This window comes from Marmota marmota, unplaced genomic scaffold (assembly GCF_001458135.2).
Source record: "Marmota marmota marmota unplaced genomic scaffold, marMar, whole genome shotgun sequence".
Lineage (NCBI taxonomy): Eukaryota > Metazoa > Chordata > Mammalia > Rodentia > Sciuridae > Marmota > Marmota marmota.
This window is the reverse complement of record NW_026000093.1, coordinates 26,713,194-26,726,420: the sequence shown is the minus strand read 5'-3', so window position 1 is coordinate 26,726,420 and position 13,227 is coordinate 26,713,194. Positions and strand designations below refer to the sequence as shown.

The 13,227-nt window shown below is 35.4% G+C and overlaps 1 protein-coding gene across 1 annotated transcript in view; it reads right to left on the bottom strand.

Moving 5' to 3' along the window:
* Zfhx4 (zinc finger homeobox 4) overlaps window positions 1-13,227 on the bottom strand; it is a 184,769-nt gene that overhangs the window by 44,757 nt on the left and 126,785 nt on the right.

The following is a 13,227-nucleotide window of genomic DNA, read 5'->3' as shown; positions in this document are numbered from 1 at the left end:
AAAAAACTGTGGCATTTATACACAATGGAGTATTACGCAGCACTAAAAAATGACAAAATCATGGATTTTGCAGGGAAATGGATGGCATTAGAGCAGATTATGCTAAGTGAAGCTAGCCAATCCTTAAAAAACAAATGCCAAATGTCTTCTTTGATATAAAGAGAGCAACTAAGATCAGAACAGGGAAGAAGAGCATGAGGAAAAGATTAACATTAAACAGAGACGAGTGGGGGGAGAGAAAGGGAGAGAGAAGGGAAACTATGGAAATGGAAGGAGACCCTCATTGTTACACAAAATTACATATAAGAGTTTGTGAGGGGAAAGGGGGAAAAAAAACAAGGGAGAGAATTAAACAACAGCAGATGGGGTAGAGAGGGAAGATGAGAGGGAAGGGGAGGGGGGATAGTAGGGGATAGGAAAGGTAGCAGAATACAACAGTCATTAATATGGTATTATGTAAAAATGTGGATGTGTAACCGATGTGATTCTGCAACTTGTATTTGGGGTAAAAAATGGGAGTTCATAACCCACTTGAATCAAATGTATGGAAGATGATATGTCATGAGCTTTGTAATGTTTTGAACAACCAATTAAAAAAAAAAAGAAAAAAAAGAAAACTGGAGAAAGTATACTCTGTGTTGAAATAATGGTTATGTTATGAAAAGTTTGAGAAATAAAAAATAAAAATAAAGACATAAGTGGCATAAAATTGCCTACTTTTGCCAGAGCAACCTGGCCCTCAGAAGCCACGTAGTTTAAAGAAGTATTTCCTCAGGGGAACGTTGAATGCTCCTATGGATATATTTGTTGTAGGGAAAACCATGGGTTTAAGAACAAAATACACTTGACTTCAAATCACAGCTCAATCATTTTCTAGCTCTTCAAGATCAAACAAGTTACTTAACCTCTCTGAAATTCAGAATCCTATATTTGAAAATAGAAACAAAACCCCCCCAAGATTTCAGGGTTGTAATGAAGTGTAAAGTCAATGAATATTAAGTGTGTAATACCATATAAGTAGTAGTTGTGCTTATGCACAGTTCTCTGGCTTTGATCCATTCTGCTGAACACAACTTATTCCAAGAAAAGGCTACAGCAATTTGGTTATTAAGACATTTAAAATTACATTTATATGTACTACACTCTTTGTCCACCAGTGAAGTTAGTGTTTTAGGCCAGTAAAAGATCACTACTATTTGTGAGGATATTTTGTAAAGGGTAAATGCTAACAAGACTAAATACTAATATCCTAAGCAACATAATATGAAAGTTGTTCTAAGTCCTTAAGGAAATTTTATACATGCTTTAATGAAAGTGGTATGTGTACCAATTATAAAGACTGTTCAGCGACATTGGCTTGGTCATGTGTAAAACAGTGAGAGAAGATGAAATCCGAAGGTAGTGGTATATAAGTAAGCCTTATGTTTTCTCTTGCAAGAAGGACAATCCTCTCTTCCCTCACTCTAGACCACCACCACCCACCTTCCAGTAAGGTAAAAATTTGATGAGAAGCTATAAGTAATCTTAAAATATACAAGAAGTTTGGCAAATGTAGTTATCTAAAAAAAAAAAAAAAAAAACTCTCTAAAAAGCTCCATCTACACACACATGTTGGATTTGAGCAATTTTCTAGATTATTCCCTACACTGCAGTCACTTTAATCCTATGGCTTACAGAATATACCATTAAAGCAAAAAACTCTTAAGTTTTTTCTAAATCAATTCATAGTGAACCCAGGATAATATTTTAGAGCTTTCACAATGGCAATGTTAAATGGGAAATATATGAAGTAAGAAATTTAATAAAGAGCTCTGGCTTGCATCTGTGGAAACTTAAACTGACTTGTTAATGTGTGCAAGCCAGTTTTCTCATCTATAAAATGGGGATAACAGTATCACCTCTCTTTGCCACCATACCTAGTCACCAGATGGAATCTAAGTTGTTGTCACCACCTCTCAGTAATAATGGAAAAGAAACAAGTACTATCTTTGTACAGTATTTTCTAAACATTTAAAGATTACATATACTGACATGGAGTATTTTCACTATGGCTTATAATAAAACACAGTTATACATATGTGGCAAAAATTCTTGTTTTTCATATGCAGACTTATTTATTTTGTGATGTATGTATAACCAGGAAAATCTTCAGATGACTAGATAAATTCCTTTATCAACACTAAAATTGTTGAAATAAATTTGCCATTAGCCTACTATGTGAAAAAGCTTTTTAAATTTTATGTAAATAATCTTTGAGTTTTCATGGTTTGAAATTTTCTGCATCTCACCACATTGGAAAAATAAATGTCAAATTTATATAGGTATGTTACACTTACGGCATTGACCTAGGTAATGATGTGATGCACATTACACTTGACCTAGGCATTGACCTAGGCGATGACGAATACAAACATAAGTGAAACACATCTGGAGAGGCAAAGGTAGTGAAAGTATGTGTAGCTCCAGAAAAGGAAGATCAGAATGACCTGGTTGGAGCCAAGAGTGAAATATGTACTATTGGAATCTATTCTGGATTTTCAAAACGATACTTAATAAATCAATGAATCATTCATTAATGAGGAAGAGATTGATGAGATTTGGCACATGGCTTTCTTTGGACTGTATTAGAAGTAGAAAAAAAATTGTTTCTGAAAAATAGCCAATTTATTTTCTCCCTTGTGTGAATGCAAGTGTTGGCAAAGGTCCCTGCATCTTGGCAAAGTGAGAACTATAAGCAGGGGTGCAATAATCATACTTTCATCTTTGGGGTGTGGTGCAGAGGATGGAATACATACAGGGAGAGGAATTTTGTCACTAAAGCGTGCATGCACATGCGCGCACACATACATACACACATCACTAAAGCATCCACTATACTTCAATTTATTAATACCTAGAAAAAAGTCATGGAGATAGGAAAAAATGGGTTCTAGTGGAGAGAAAAGGAATGTTAACTCTAAGATTGGAGAGAGAGAAAAAAGATGAGCTCAGTTTTGGATAGGAATTTGAATAGAGATGTTTATTAAACATATAAGTTGATGGAACCAGATCTTGGAAGGGAAGTGTGGGTTGGAGATGTTTGGAAGCAGCATTAACTAATGATTTGTGAGTAAATGAATTCTTCAGGAAGAATAAATCAAGTATGTAATATGAGGGCTGAGTGAAGATCTCTGAGGAACAAAAATTAACAAGCAAATGACAATGAAGGACACTAAAGGTTAAAGAAGATACTGACAAAGAACAAAGAGTGGACACAGGACCCTGGGGTGGATGGCTAAGCAGTGACCAAACGAAAACAACCTTTCCCGAAGCTTAAGACAGAGTGTAAAATTATAGACAGAAGAAAAATACGGCCACTGGTGATCGTATGAGATGAAAATGTTGTGGACCAATGAGGGAGTAGAGAAACTGGTATATATTTCAACGGAGAATTAGATAGGATGTGGCAATGGATTCAGTGAGAAAAGTGACAGAGAAAGAAGAATTAGGGATGATTCCAATGTTTTTAGTCCCCCAAATAAGAAAATGAATATGTCATTTATTTAGATGAGAAAAAAAATGTAGGCAGGACAAATTAGAAAGGAAGAGAAGACTTGGAATCAATGGTTTTGAATACATTTAGTTTGAGATGTTCTATTTATTTATGCAAGTAAATGCATCAAACAGGCAAGGGTTTGTGGTGGTATGAAGGGAGGAAGGGACAGAAACAGAAAAGGAGAGGGAAATAAGAGAGGAGGACAGGTGTACATGTAAGTGGCAGTTTAAGCCCTTGAGGTCAGATAGGAAAAGGTCACCTAGAGAATAAGAGCTCAAGGCAGCCTGAGATACACAACACACGCTAGAGCTGGGCACTAAGAACAATCTGTCCTAGAGTGGAAAAGTGTTTTATTTATTTATTTATTTTATTGACAATATGTGGAATTGCCAACACATGATAACAATCATAATAAAGCACAACAGCATTTTTTTATCTTTGTTCTTATTTCCTTCTTTCTTTTTCTTATTTTTTAAAATTTCCTAGAGGAACTGCATCCTCTTTATGGGCTGCTCTGGAGTGAGACACTCTGACTATTCCCTCCTATATAAGGAAGGACCAGAGAAGAAGACAGAGCAAGAATATGGTGTGAAAAAAAAAAAAAAAACAAGAGAGATGGGACATAGAAAGTCTAATGAACAAAGCATTTTATAAAGAAAGGAGAAGTCAACTTGTTGAAGGCTGCTGGTTGGTCTAGTTGAAGGTGGACAGGAATTGATCAATCATTTGCCAAAGAGAATGCAGTTATAGTCTTTGAGCAGAACATCTTTTGTGGAGGAGACAGCAAACACCATCTGAGCTTGCATATAAGAGGGAAAGAAGATGAAGGAAATGAAGAAGTCAATGTAGACAATTATCTGAGGAGTTTTGTGATTTAAAAAAAGGAATAAAAATATTTGAGTAGTATCTGAAGGTAGATTTACCATCATGAGAGGGTTTTACAAGTAAGGAATATACAGAACACTGGTAGAATAATGGGAATAATGTAGGGGCAAGGGAAAAATCAATGTAGACAAGAGTGAGGCAGTGACAGGTGCCATAGGATGGAGTTGGGTGTGGATTTCTGTAAACCGATGGGGGTAAGAAATTAATTATGCTAAAGACAATGGAATTGAGGCTATGGCTGATCACCTTCAGAGAAGAGTATCACGATTATGACAAAAATTGGGAAGGAGAGTTGGGAGAGAAGAAAGGACAGAGCAGAGAGGAAAGAGAGCCAGCACAAGTGAATGACACAAAACAGGGTCCAGGAAAGAGGTTCAGAAAGCACAGTCCATTTGGTTTTCACAAAATGTTATGTGTTCAGATATCAGACAGCCTTCCCCATGCCCACCTAGTCTGAGACATTTTTTCCCAAACTTCAGCAGAATCCTTGACTCCTCCTTTAATGCCCATGTTCAGTTGATAAGTTTGTCTGTGGGTTTATTTTCAATGTACTTTCCTATTTCCCAACGTTATCACTGTGCTAGTCTCAATTCTATGTATTAATTGGCCTTGAATGAATGAGCTGTCTGCTTCCAGGTCCTCCTCAACATTATTTATCCCTCTTACATATGGCAGACCAGATTAACCTTCCTAAACACCTATTTAGGGATGCCATTTTTACCTTCAAGAGCTTTTGGAATCTTCTTATTTTCTGCTTCATCACATCTGAACTTATTTGCTCACCTTTAAAGCTTTCCAGAGTCTAGACTATCTTTTGCAGGAGGAAATGGCTAGCTTTTACTACTTTTGTAACTGGTTATTATTAGGTTCTCAGTTTCTTGCTGTCAAACAATCTTATCAATTTTTTTTAATCCCTAAGTCTGAACCATGTCATTCCCTCCCTCCTTCCTAAGGACCATGCCAAAATGAATAAGTAAACAAGCAAACACACACACACACACACACACACACCGTAACAAATAAAAGTTTATTTATGTTCCTATCCTATTCATCTTCATGTCCTCATACCTTCTTCACTAGCTGTACAAATCCCCAGTTCCAACACTCCCCTAAACAGTACTGAATGTGCTATCCCTCAAAATGTCATAATTTACCTGGTTTAATGTGACAAATACATTCATTCTGTCTTCCAGGCAGCATATAAAGTTCTTGAGGGTGGGAGACTCACTCTTCTGCCCTTAAACTCCTAACCACATGCTGCACCCCTTGCATTCTTCTTGAGTAGTTTCTATAGTCAATGATGGCAACAGAGGGAGGAAATCCTCCAGATAATACTGGAATTAGGATCCTTTTCTCCACTTTATTTTGATTCTGATTCCAATTCCTTGCTTATCTATTTGTCACATTTGTTATTAGATGCAAACTTTTTCCCCCAAAGGTCAAAGAGTTTAAAATCCTATTTAGTTTAAAGGAGGAGGCATGTTCTTTAAGGTTATATACCAGCTTTATTAGAAATTCTTTCTCCTTTTCTTCCTCATGTTCAACATTTAAACATCATAGAAATGAGTCGCCATGCACTGTTTTCTTTTCCCCAGTCCCTTCTTATGATTGTTTTGTGAATGTGTAAGTCCTATGCATTTAATTCTTTGAAGTCCAAACACATCCTTGCTTAAAACAAAAGCTCAAGAGGATGAAAAAAGAGTATACAATTATTGCAAAATGGCAATAAAGTCATCTCCCTAAACTTCCCTTGAGAAACATGGTCAAGGAAGATCTGGCTGAGGGATGAAATAAACTGTCAACTTGACTTTTAATTTTATCAACTATGATGGTTTGGACAAGAAAATTCTTCAAAGGGTCAAAATCATTTCTATAAATGGGATGAAGACTAAGTGTGAAAGAACTGCTTTGAAGCAGACTTATTAAAAAAGAATTGAGACTAGGCACAAACCTGAATAATACTTTCTCAATTTCTCTTTTTATTTATTTCTTTTTTCCTTTAAAGGGCTTTTTTTCATGTAGAGCAAAGATATTGCTGTTAAAATTATTTTATAACCTTTAAAATGAAAACATTTGCCTATTAAATCTCTAGAGATCCACAATGGTCTATCTCTGAAGCAACATTTGGCCCCTGCTCTTTCATTTCACTTCAGCTGAACTTTTTCTTTTTTTACTGTTTCCTATCTACCTTGATTTGCCTAAACCCCTTATTTTCCCTCTCTCTGTTTGTTTATATTTTATTAGAAATGTGTAATAGTAACAGTGTTTGGGGGACTAGAAATAATGATAGACCTATAATTTTAATTCAGAGCAAAAAAGACACTTAGATTAATTCTAAATGCCCACTCAACAACAATGGCCCTATTTGACTAGGAGATACTAGACAGCCTTCCTGTGCCTTCAAAATCCTTCATCTGAAGGAGGAGAGAAAACAATCAACTGCCACTATGAGAGGAAGTGATGTGCTGGTGATAGGAGCCAAAAGAAACACAGCAATTAACGTTGTGAAAGAAGGAATTATGAATGCAGTATATCTTATGTTTTATTGTGATATATTTTTTTAAGGTGGCTGGGAGACACATTTTGCAGACAAATGCTAAAACAAGGATAATGATGGTCTTTTAAAACCTTCCTCTCAACCTATGCATATAGCAGAATGTGACAAAAGTAAGTAGCAGGAGGCTGAACTAGGGATTGCAAGCTTGTGCTGTACTGTAAATTGTGTAAACCTGATTCATGAAACTTCTGGGAGCTGCTGTTTCCTCAGATGTGAAATGAGGGGGTGGGCCTAGATGAGCTTTAAGGACTCTTTTGGCTTTCCCATTAACTGAACATCTGCAAATTATTTGTGTCAACTTATAAATTCTTGCTATAAGGTTGAAGCCAAGAGTTCTTAAAATAGGACAACAATTCACCTTAACTCTGATATGTTAACTGTAAGTGCTGTGATCTGAATTTTTATGTCCTCCCAAATTCATATATTGAAATACCAGTCCCCAAGGTGAGAGGTGGGGACTCACTGCTCTTTGAAAAAAAGACCACAGAAAGGCAGTTCGTTTGTTCCACCACGTGAAGACTCAGCAAGAAGGCACCACAACTGAAGAAAGAGGCCCTACCAGACCTGGAGCTGTCCAGGCCTTGCTTGATCTTGCATTTCCCAGTTTGCAGAACTGTGAGGAATAAATTTCGATTGTTGATAAACTACCCAGTTTATGGCATTTTGTATAGCAAACCAAACAGATGAAGACAGTAAAATTTATATTTAGTTTCACAAATTCCCTTTCATAGTTTTAGCCTTTGATCCTTAATATTTGTATAATCCTTAACACTTTCTAAAATATGTTCATTTCATTATCTTAAGTCTTCAGAGTCACTCCTCCACATATTAACCACACTCCAAAATACCTTTCATCACTCAGTTGCTAAGAAATACATCTTACAATATTCTCATTTGCTCATATTTCCTACTACTCTACTTAATGCTTGACTCTATGCTTTTTCCCATTTCTTTCTTCCTAAAGGGACTGGATATGTCATTATCTGTCTTCACTCTACCTTCTCCCTCTGTTACCTGTTTTTCTAAATCATTGAAATGGATTTGTTTTGACTGAGAGCTTAAAGTTGAAGGCTTGAGGAGAAGAAACACAAAGGTGACTCTGGAACCACTTCTGTCAATTCGATTTAGGAAAATCCTAGTTTCTAAATGCTTTTTTCAAGAATACAATGTCCCTGGAAGCTGTTGAGTTAGCAGCTTGTAGTTGGGGGAGAGGAGGTTTGTCTATGCAGCCAGGGTGCCAGAGGGGCACAGTTCCTCCATGAGGGCATGGTAAGGTTCACAGAGTGGGGTTTCAGGGAAGGCATTAAACACAGTAGCAACAAAGAAAACTGCACTTTAAAAATGTAGTTCTTAAGTATATTTCTTAAGTATATTTCAAACCGTATGATACTACTTTTCTTTCAGCATTCTAAGAGAACAGCATTTCTTGTTAAGGAATATTAATAATCTAGTGTAAGCTAAAAAAAAAAAACGCACAGTATAGATAATTCTGCAGGCAATCAAAAGGGGTCTAGATCCTTAGATTCCTGATTCATAAGCTGTGTACAAATAGCCTAAATAAACTCTTCTGGGATGTTACATAACTCTAAGGAAAGTAATATACATTCCCTTTTATCACATTAATGTAAAAAAAAAAAAAAACACAAAACTTTTTTATTTACCAGAAAACCAAGGGTGAAGTTGCCTAATTTGTTACAGTCAAATTTTTGAGTTTCTTTTTTTGTAATTATTAAGGACAATGCTAGGGAAGAATAACATAATGGTTATTATCAAATCACATGGACATGTCTCCATGAAAGCAAATTAGTGGATTAGTAAGACAAAAACAAAAGAGACTACTCTTCAAACAAAGGAAAAAAAAGAAAGAAAGTGATTATATGTTTTCTACAATATAAAGTAAGAAAAAAACCCTGATTTTTTAAAACTGAAATAATCAAATATTTTGGAATCATTTGCTTACATATTGCCAAGAAATGTTACTCCAGGAGTCTAAAAGTGCTAATGGCCTCTCCAAACACTTAATTAAATCCTTATGCAGAATGCAGTTTATTAAATAAAGTATAACTGCATCAACCAACGTCACCTAGAACATTACCAGAAGAGCATCCAATGTGTCTGTATTGTCACTAGTTTTAGGAATAAGTTGAGAATTTCAGTGCGAGACAAATAAGACTTTCAAGAGGAATACCAATGCCAGTGTTCAAAGCACTTTCATAAAATTTAATATGTATTGTACAAAAAGTGGAGAAATTTTTGATTTGAAAACCATACTAAGGAAGGAGAGATTTTAATCTTTCAACCTGGTTTGTAAATAAAGTTGCTTTCCAGATATCCCTTTTAATTCCCCAATTCAACCACAAGTTTTATCACTGAAATACCTAAGAAATATGAAAATATTGAAAGATGATGATATTTTTGGCTCACCGATTTTGTAATATTCTTTTCCTGCAAAAATTCTTAATCAAAACAAAAAAAAAATGTTATAAGACTTCCATGGTTAAAAAGGTGCCTTTAGAAAATTTCTAAGAAGTTGAAAAAATTGAATATTTACAGTATTATTTTAAAAGACTCATCAAGAAACTAATTTTTAGAATTTTTTTCTTTTATTTGTACTTAATACTGATAGACTTAAATATCCTGAGAAAAGCCATGGAACAATTTGAAAATTAAAACTTTGAAATATTATGAACATACATAATCCTGGCTCTATAGCCACCACCATTGTCTTTAGAATTCATAATAATATATGCTGTATGCAAATATGTCAACAAAGCCTAATTGGTTTTGGGGAAAAGTATTCTAGTTATTTGCTATCACATACATTGTAACACACACACACACATACACACACACACACACCAAAAAAACAACTTTGCTCTCAGTTCTGAGTTATGCAATAGGTCAAGCAGAAAAAGAAATTCGATGTTTCACTAATTCATTTTTTCCTTTACAATCCTTATGGAACTGAAAAGGAGAACTCTTTCCATTCTCTAACTCATTTGTGTTAACAGAAGGAGATAAATGCTTAAAAGATGAGAAGAAAAATATCATTATTCTCTCCCTTTAAAGCATATTCTGTTTCTTTAGTTTGACTTAATAAAACTTAATTATACCCACTGTATGAAGAACTATGAAAATGTTTATCAAGTATTCCTGGACTGAAATCTAACAAAGAAAAAAATGCCTGTTCTTTATTAGACAAAGTGTACTGAACTTGGAGTTCCACCACTGAGGTTCAGAGTGCACAACTCAACTAATTACAAGTCTAAAAGCTTCATGAGCTTCACTCCAGGTATCACAAGCTGAAATTCCAGGCCTCTGTGTCATTCCCTGAAACATCTGCAACAGAATCTGAAGTTCTTGATAAATGAGATAAGTGAAAGCATTTACTTAATTAGATTTTAAAAGCATATTTACTAACTTATACAGCAAATAAATTGAAAAGTTTTATACCAAAAAGCAACCTACAAACATACAACAGAAATTAATTTTTAATTTAGAATTTGATGCCCTAAATATTATTTACTTAATGCAATTTTAAACATGATTCTCTTAATACTTGGATCAATTAAATATAAACTCATGCTAAAAAAAAACATAAAATGAAGCTCTTCTGTTACTTAAAAATACTTGCAATAGGGGCTGGGGATTTGGCTCAAGCGGTAGCACGCTTGCCTGGCATGCGTGCGGCCCGGGTTCGATCCTCAGCACCACATACAAACAAAGATGTTGTGTCTGACGAAAACTAAAAAAATAAATAAATATTAAAATTCTCTCTCTCTCTCTCTCTCTCTCTCTCTCTCTCTCTCTCCCTCTCTCTTTAAAAAAAAAATACTTGCAATATGTGCATTCTTAACATTAATTTGGATTTCCTCCATTCTCACCAAAATGCGATCTACATAGCTGTACTTATGTACATATACATAACCTAATGTGCAGAAGCATCTGATTCTATGTTTATCCAGAATAATCTGTTTTGGCTTCTTCCCTGCCAAACCACTTCCAGTGTTTCAAGCAGGGCAATGACAGCATACACCTTCTTGTTATTATTTTTGTATGGAAGGCCAAACCAAATGTCTGGGTGGGTCTCCAAAGACATAAAATCAGTAAGGTTTTTTTTTTTTTTTTTTTCCATCCACAGGACCCAATTACATTTAAATAAACTAACTCCTAGTGAAAGATTGGCTCCAACAGAGAATACCACATGACCACAGACACTGAGATTAAATCACAGTCATAAGTATAGAAGCCACCAACTTATTGTTAAAAATAGTCATCGGTACATCTTTGTGCACACACACACACACACACTGGAAAATAATGTGCATTTGTTGCAGAAAGAAATCACTCTATTTTTTTTTTCTTTCTATGAGATGCATCCTTCATTAGGATTTCCTCATCTATGAAGTCATCTTTCTCAGACTAGATGTGTTAAAATACCAGTGACTTCTCTAAAGACTTCTCCTCAGGGAAACAGAAAAACTGCCATGTGCTGCTCTGGGCTTAAATGGATGAGTCCTTTTGGCTGATCCCAGTGGCAGAGACCTGACAAATGTGGGAAAGTCCTCAGCTGTGAGATGAGGGCTTAGGTTGTGGGCTCTTGGTCAATTGAAAGGTTGCATTAAATGTAAATTATAGGACTGTTCTGTAGATCTATGCTCCCTTCAACCAGGTGAAAGGTGAGCAGAGCATGGTGCTCATTCAGAGATGGCCTGGTGGTGGCTTCCTAGCAAGGACAAGAAGCAAGGCAGCCATGAGCAATTATAATCACCATCTCCGAAGGACAGAAAAGAAGGAAGGAAACACATTTATAAAAGCTCATATTAAGTTTTGCTTTTAAAGTACTTCTATGTATTTTTCTTTCCAATTTATATGAAAAAAAAAAGTATTAGTTTTAAAACTACAGCAGAACCGGCCATAAATATCCTGGTAACAATTGTTCTTTTATTAAATATTTATTGAAATAAATTCCTGTGCTTTCTCATTTTTCTTCTTCTGGTTCCAATATTTATTTACAGCTGATTATTAACATCTGCCAGAATAACGGTTTCATCCGTACAGAAGCCGAAGGGTAAAAAAGTCACACATACCCTTCTAACGTGACCTGTAGTTAGACAGAAAACAGTTTTCCCAGTCACCGCTTGGCTTCCTGTCTGTGACCTCTGAAAAGCATTGGAGGCCAGGGTTAATGGCCTTTCCAATCTCTGTGATAAGAATTCATTTTGTTCTATTACCAGCAGTTATCTGAGGAGCCTGCTGCATCACTTCAGCAGGGTTCAATCAATGAGAGGACCTAATGAAGTAACCAGCTGTAGCTCTATATCCCTGGCCAGCTCTATCAGACAAATAAGATCTATCAGTCACATCTTAAGGCTGATCCTACACACAGCATCTTCCCAGGCTGAACTCGTATGCATATGAACTAATGATAGCCCACCATTTCTTTTAAAGCTTCTCCTTTGATGCAGCTCTCCTGACAATGAAAACGGAATGGAGCGAGTTCTGAGATGTTGCATCAAGAGAACAACAATGCAAGATTAAAGAAGAGTGAATTTGCAGAAGAGTTGAAATAGTTTATACAAATAGCGAGGCGTTAAAATGACAGCTAAGGCTCTGAGCTTGGCTATGCTCAAGTACTTACACTTTAGGTTGGCATTTTTCAGTCTTCAAAGAAAAAGGAGGGAGGATGAAAAACTACTTTCAGTGTTATCAATTTTATTAGTACAAGTTTAATGATAAGACTTGCATTTTGACTAGCCCTCCAGAGCAAAAATATATTTACGCTATAGTTTTACTTCTCAAATAATTCAGGATAAGACTGTAAGTTAACTTTGGGTTATTACAGTAGCTATTATCATTAAACACAAAAATAGAATTACTGAAAATTCTAATAATTGTAGAATGTAATTTTTAATTACAAATTTGTCCCTCCCTTCAATTCAAAAGAGTATTTGTTAATACCATTTCATACACGTAGAATGCAGGGTGGGGTGGGAAGAAGCTTTGCACCTTCAATTAGTGGCATCATAACTGCATTAGACAGTCATCAGAAGTTCTGTTCAAAATTAACTCTTCCATGAGAAGGGGCATTGATGATGGCTCTATAGTTTTTGAACTGTTTCACAGGGAAATAATGGATGGTTCATAGGGAGTCATGAATAGAACATTCATGTTTGTGGATATGTTGAAAGCTACAAGTACCTTAGTTTAATTTATTAGGTTAATCAAGATGAATTACATGTAATACAAT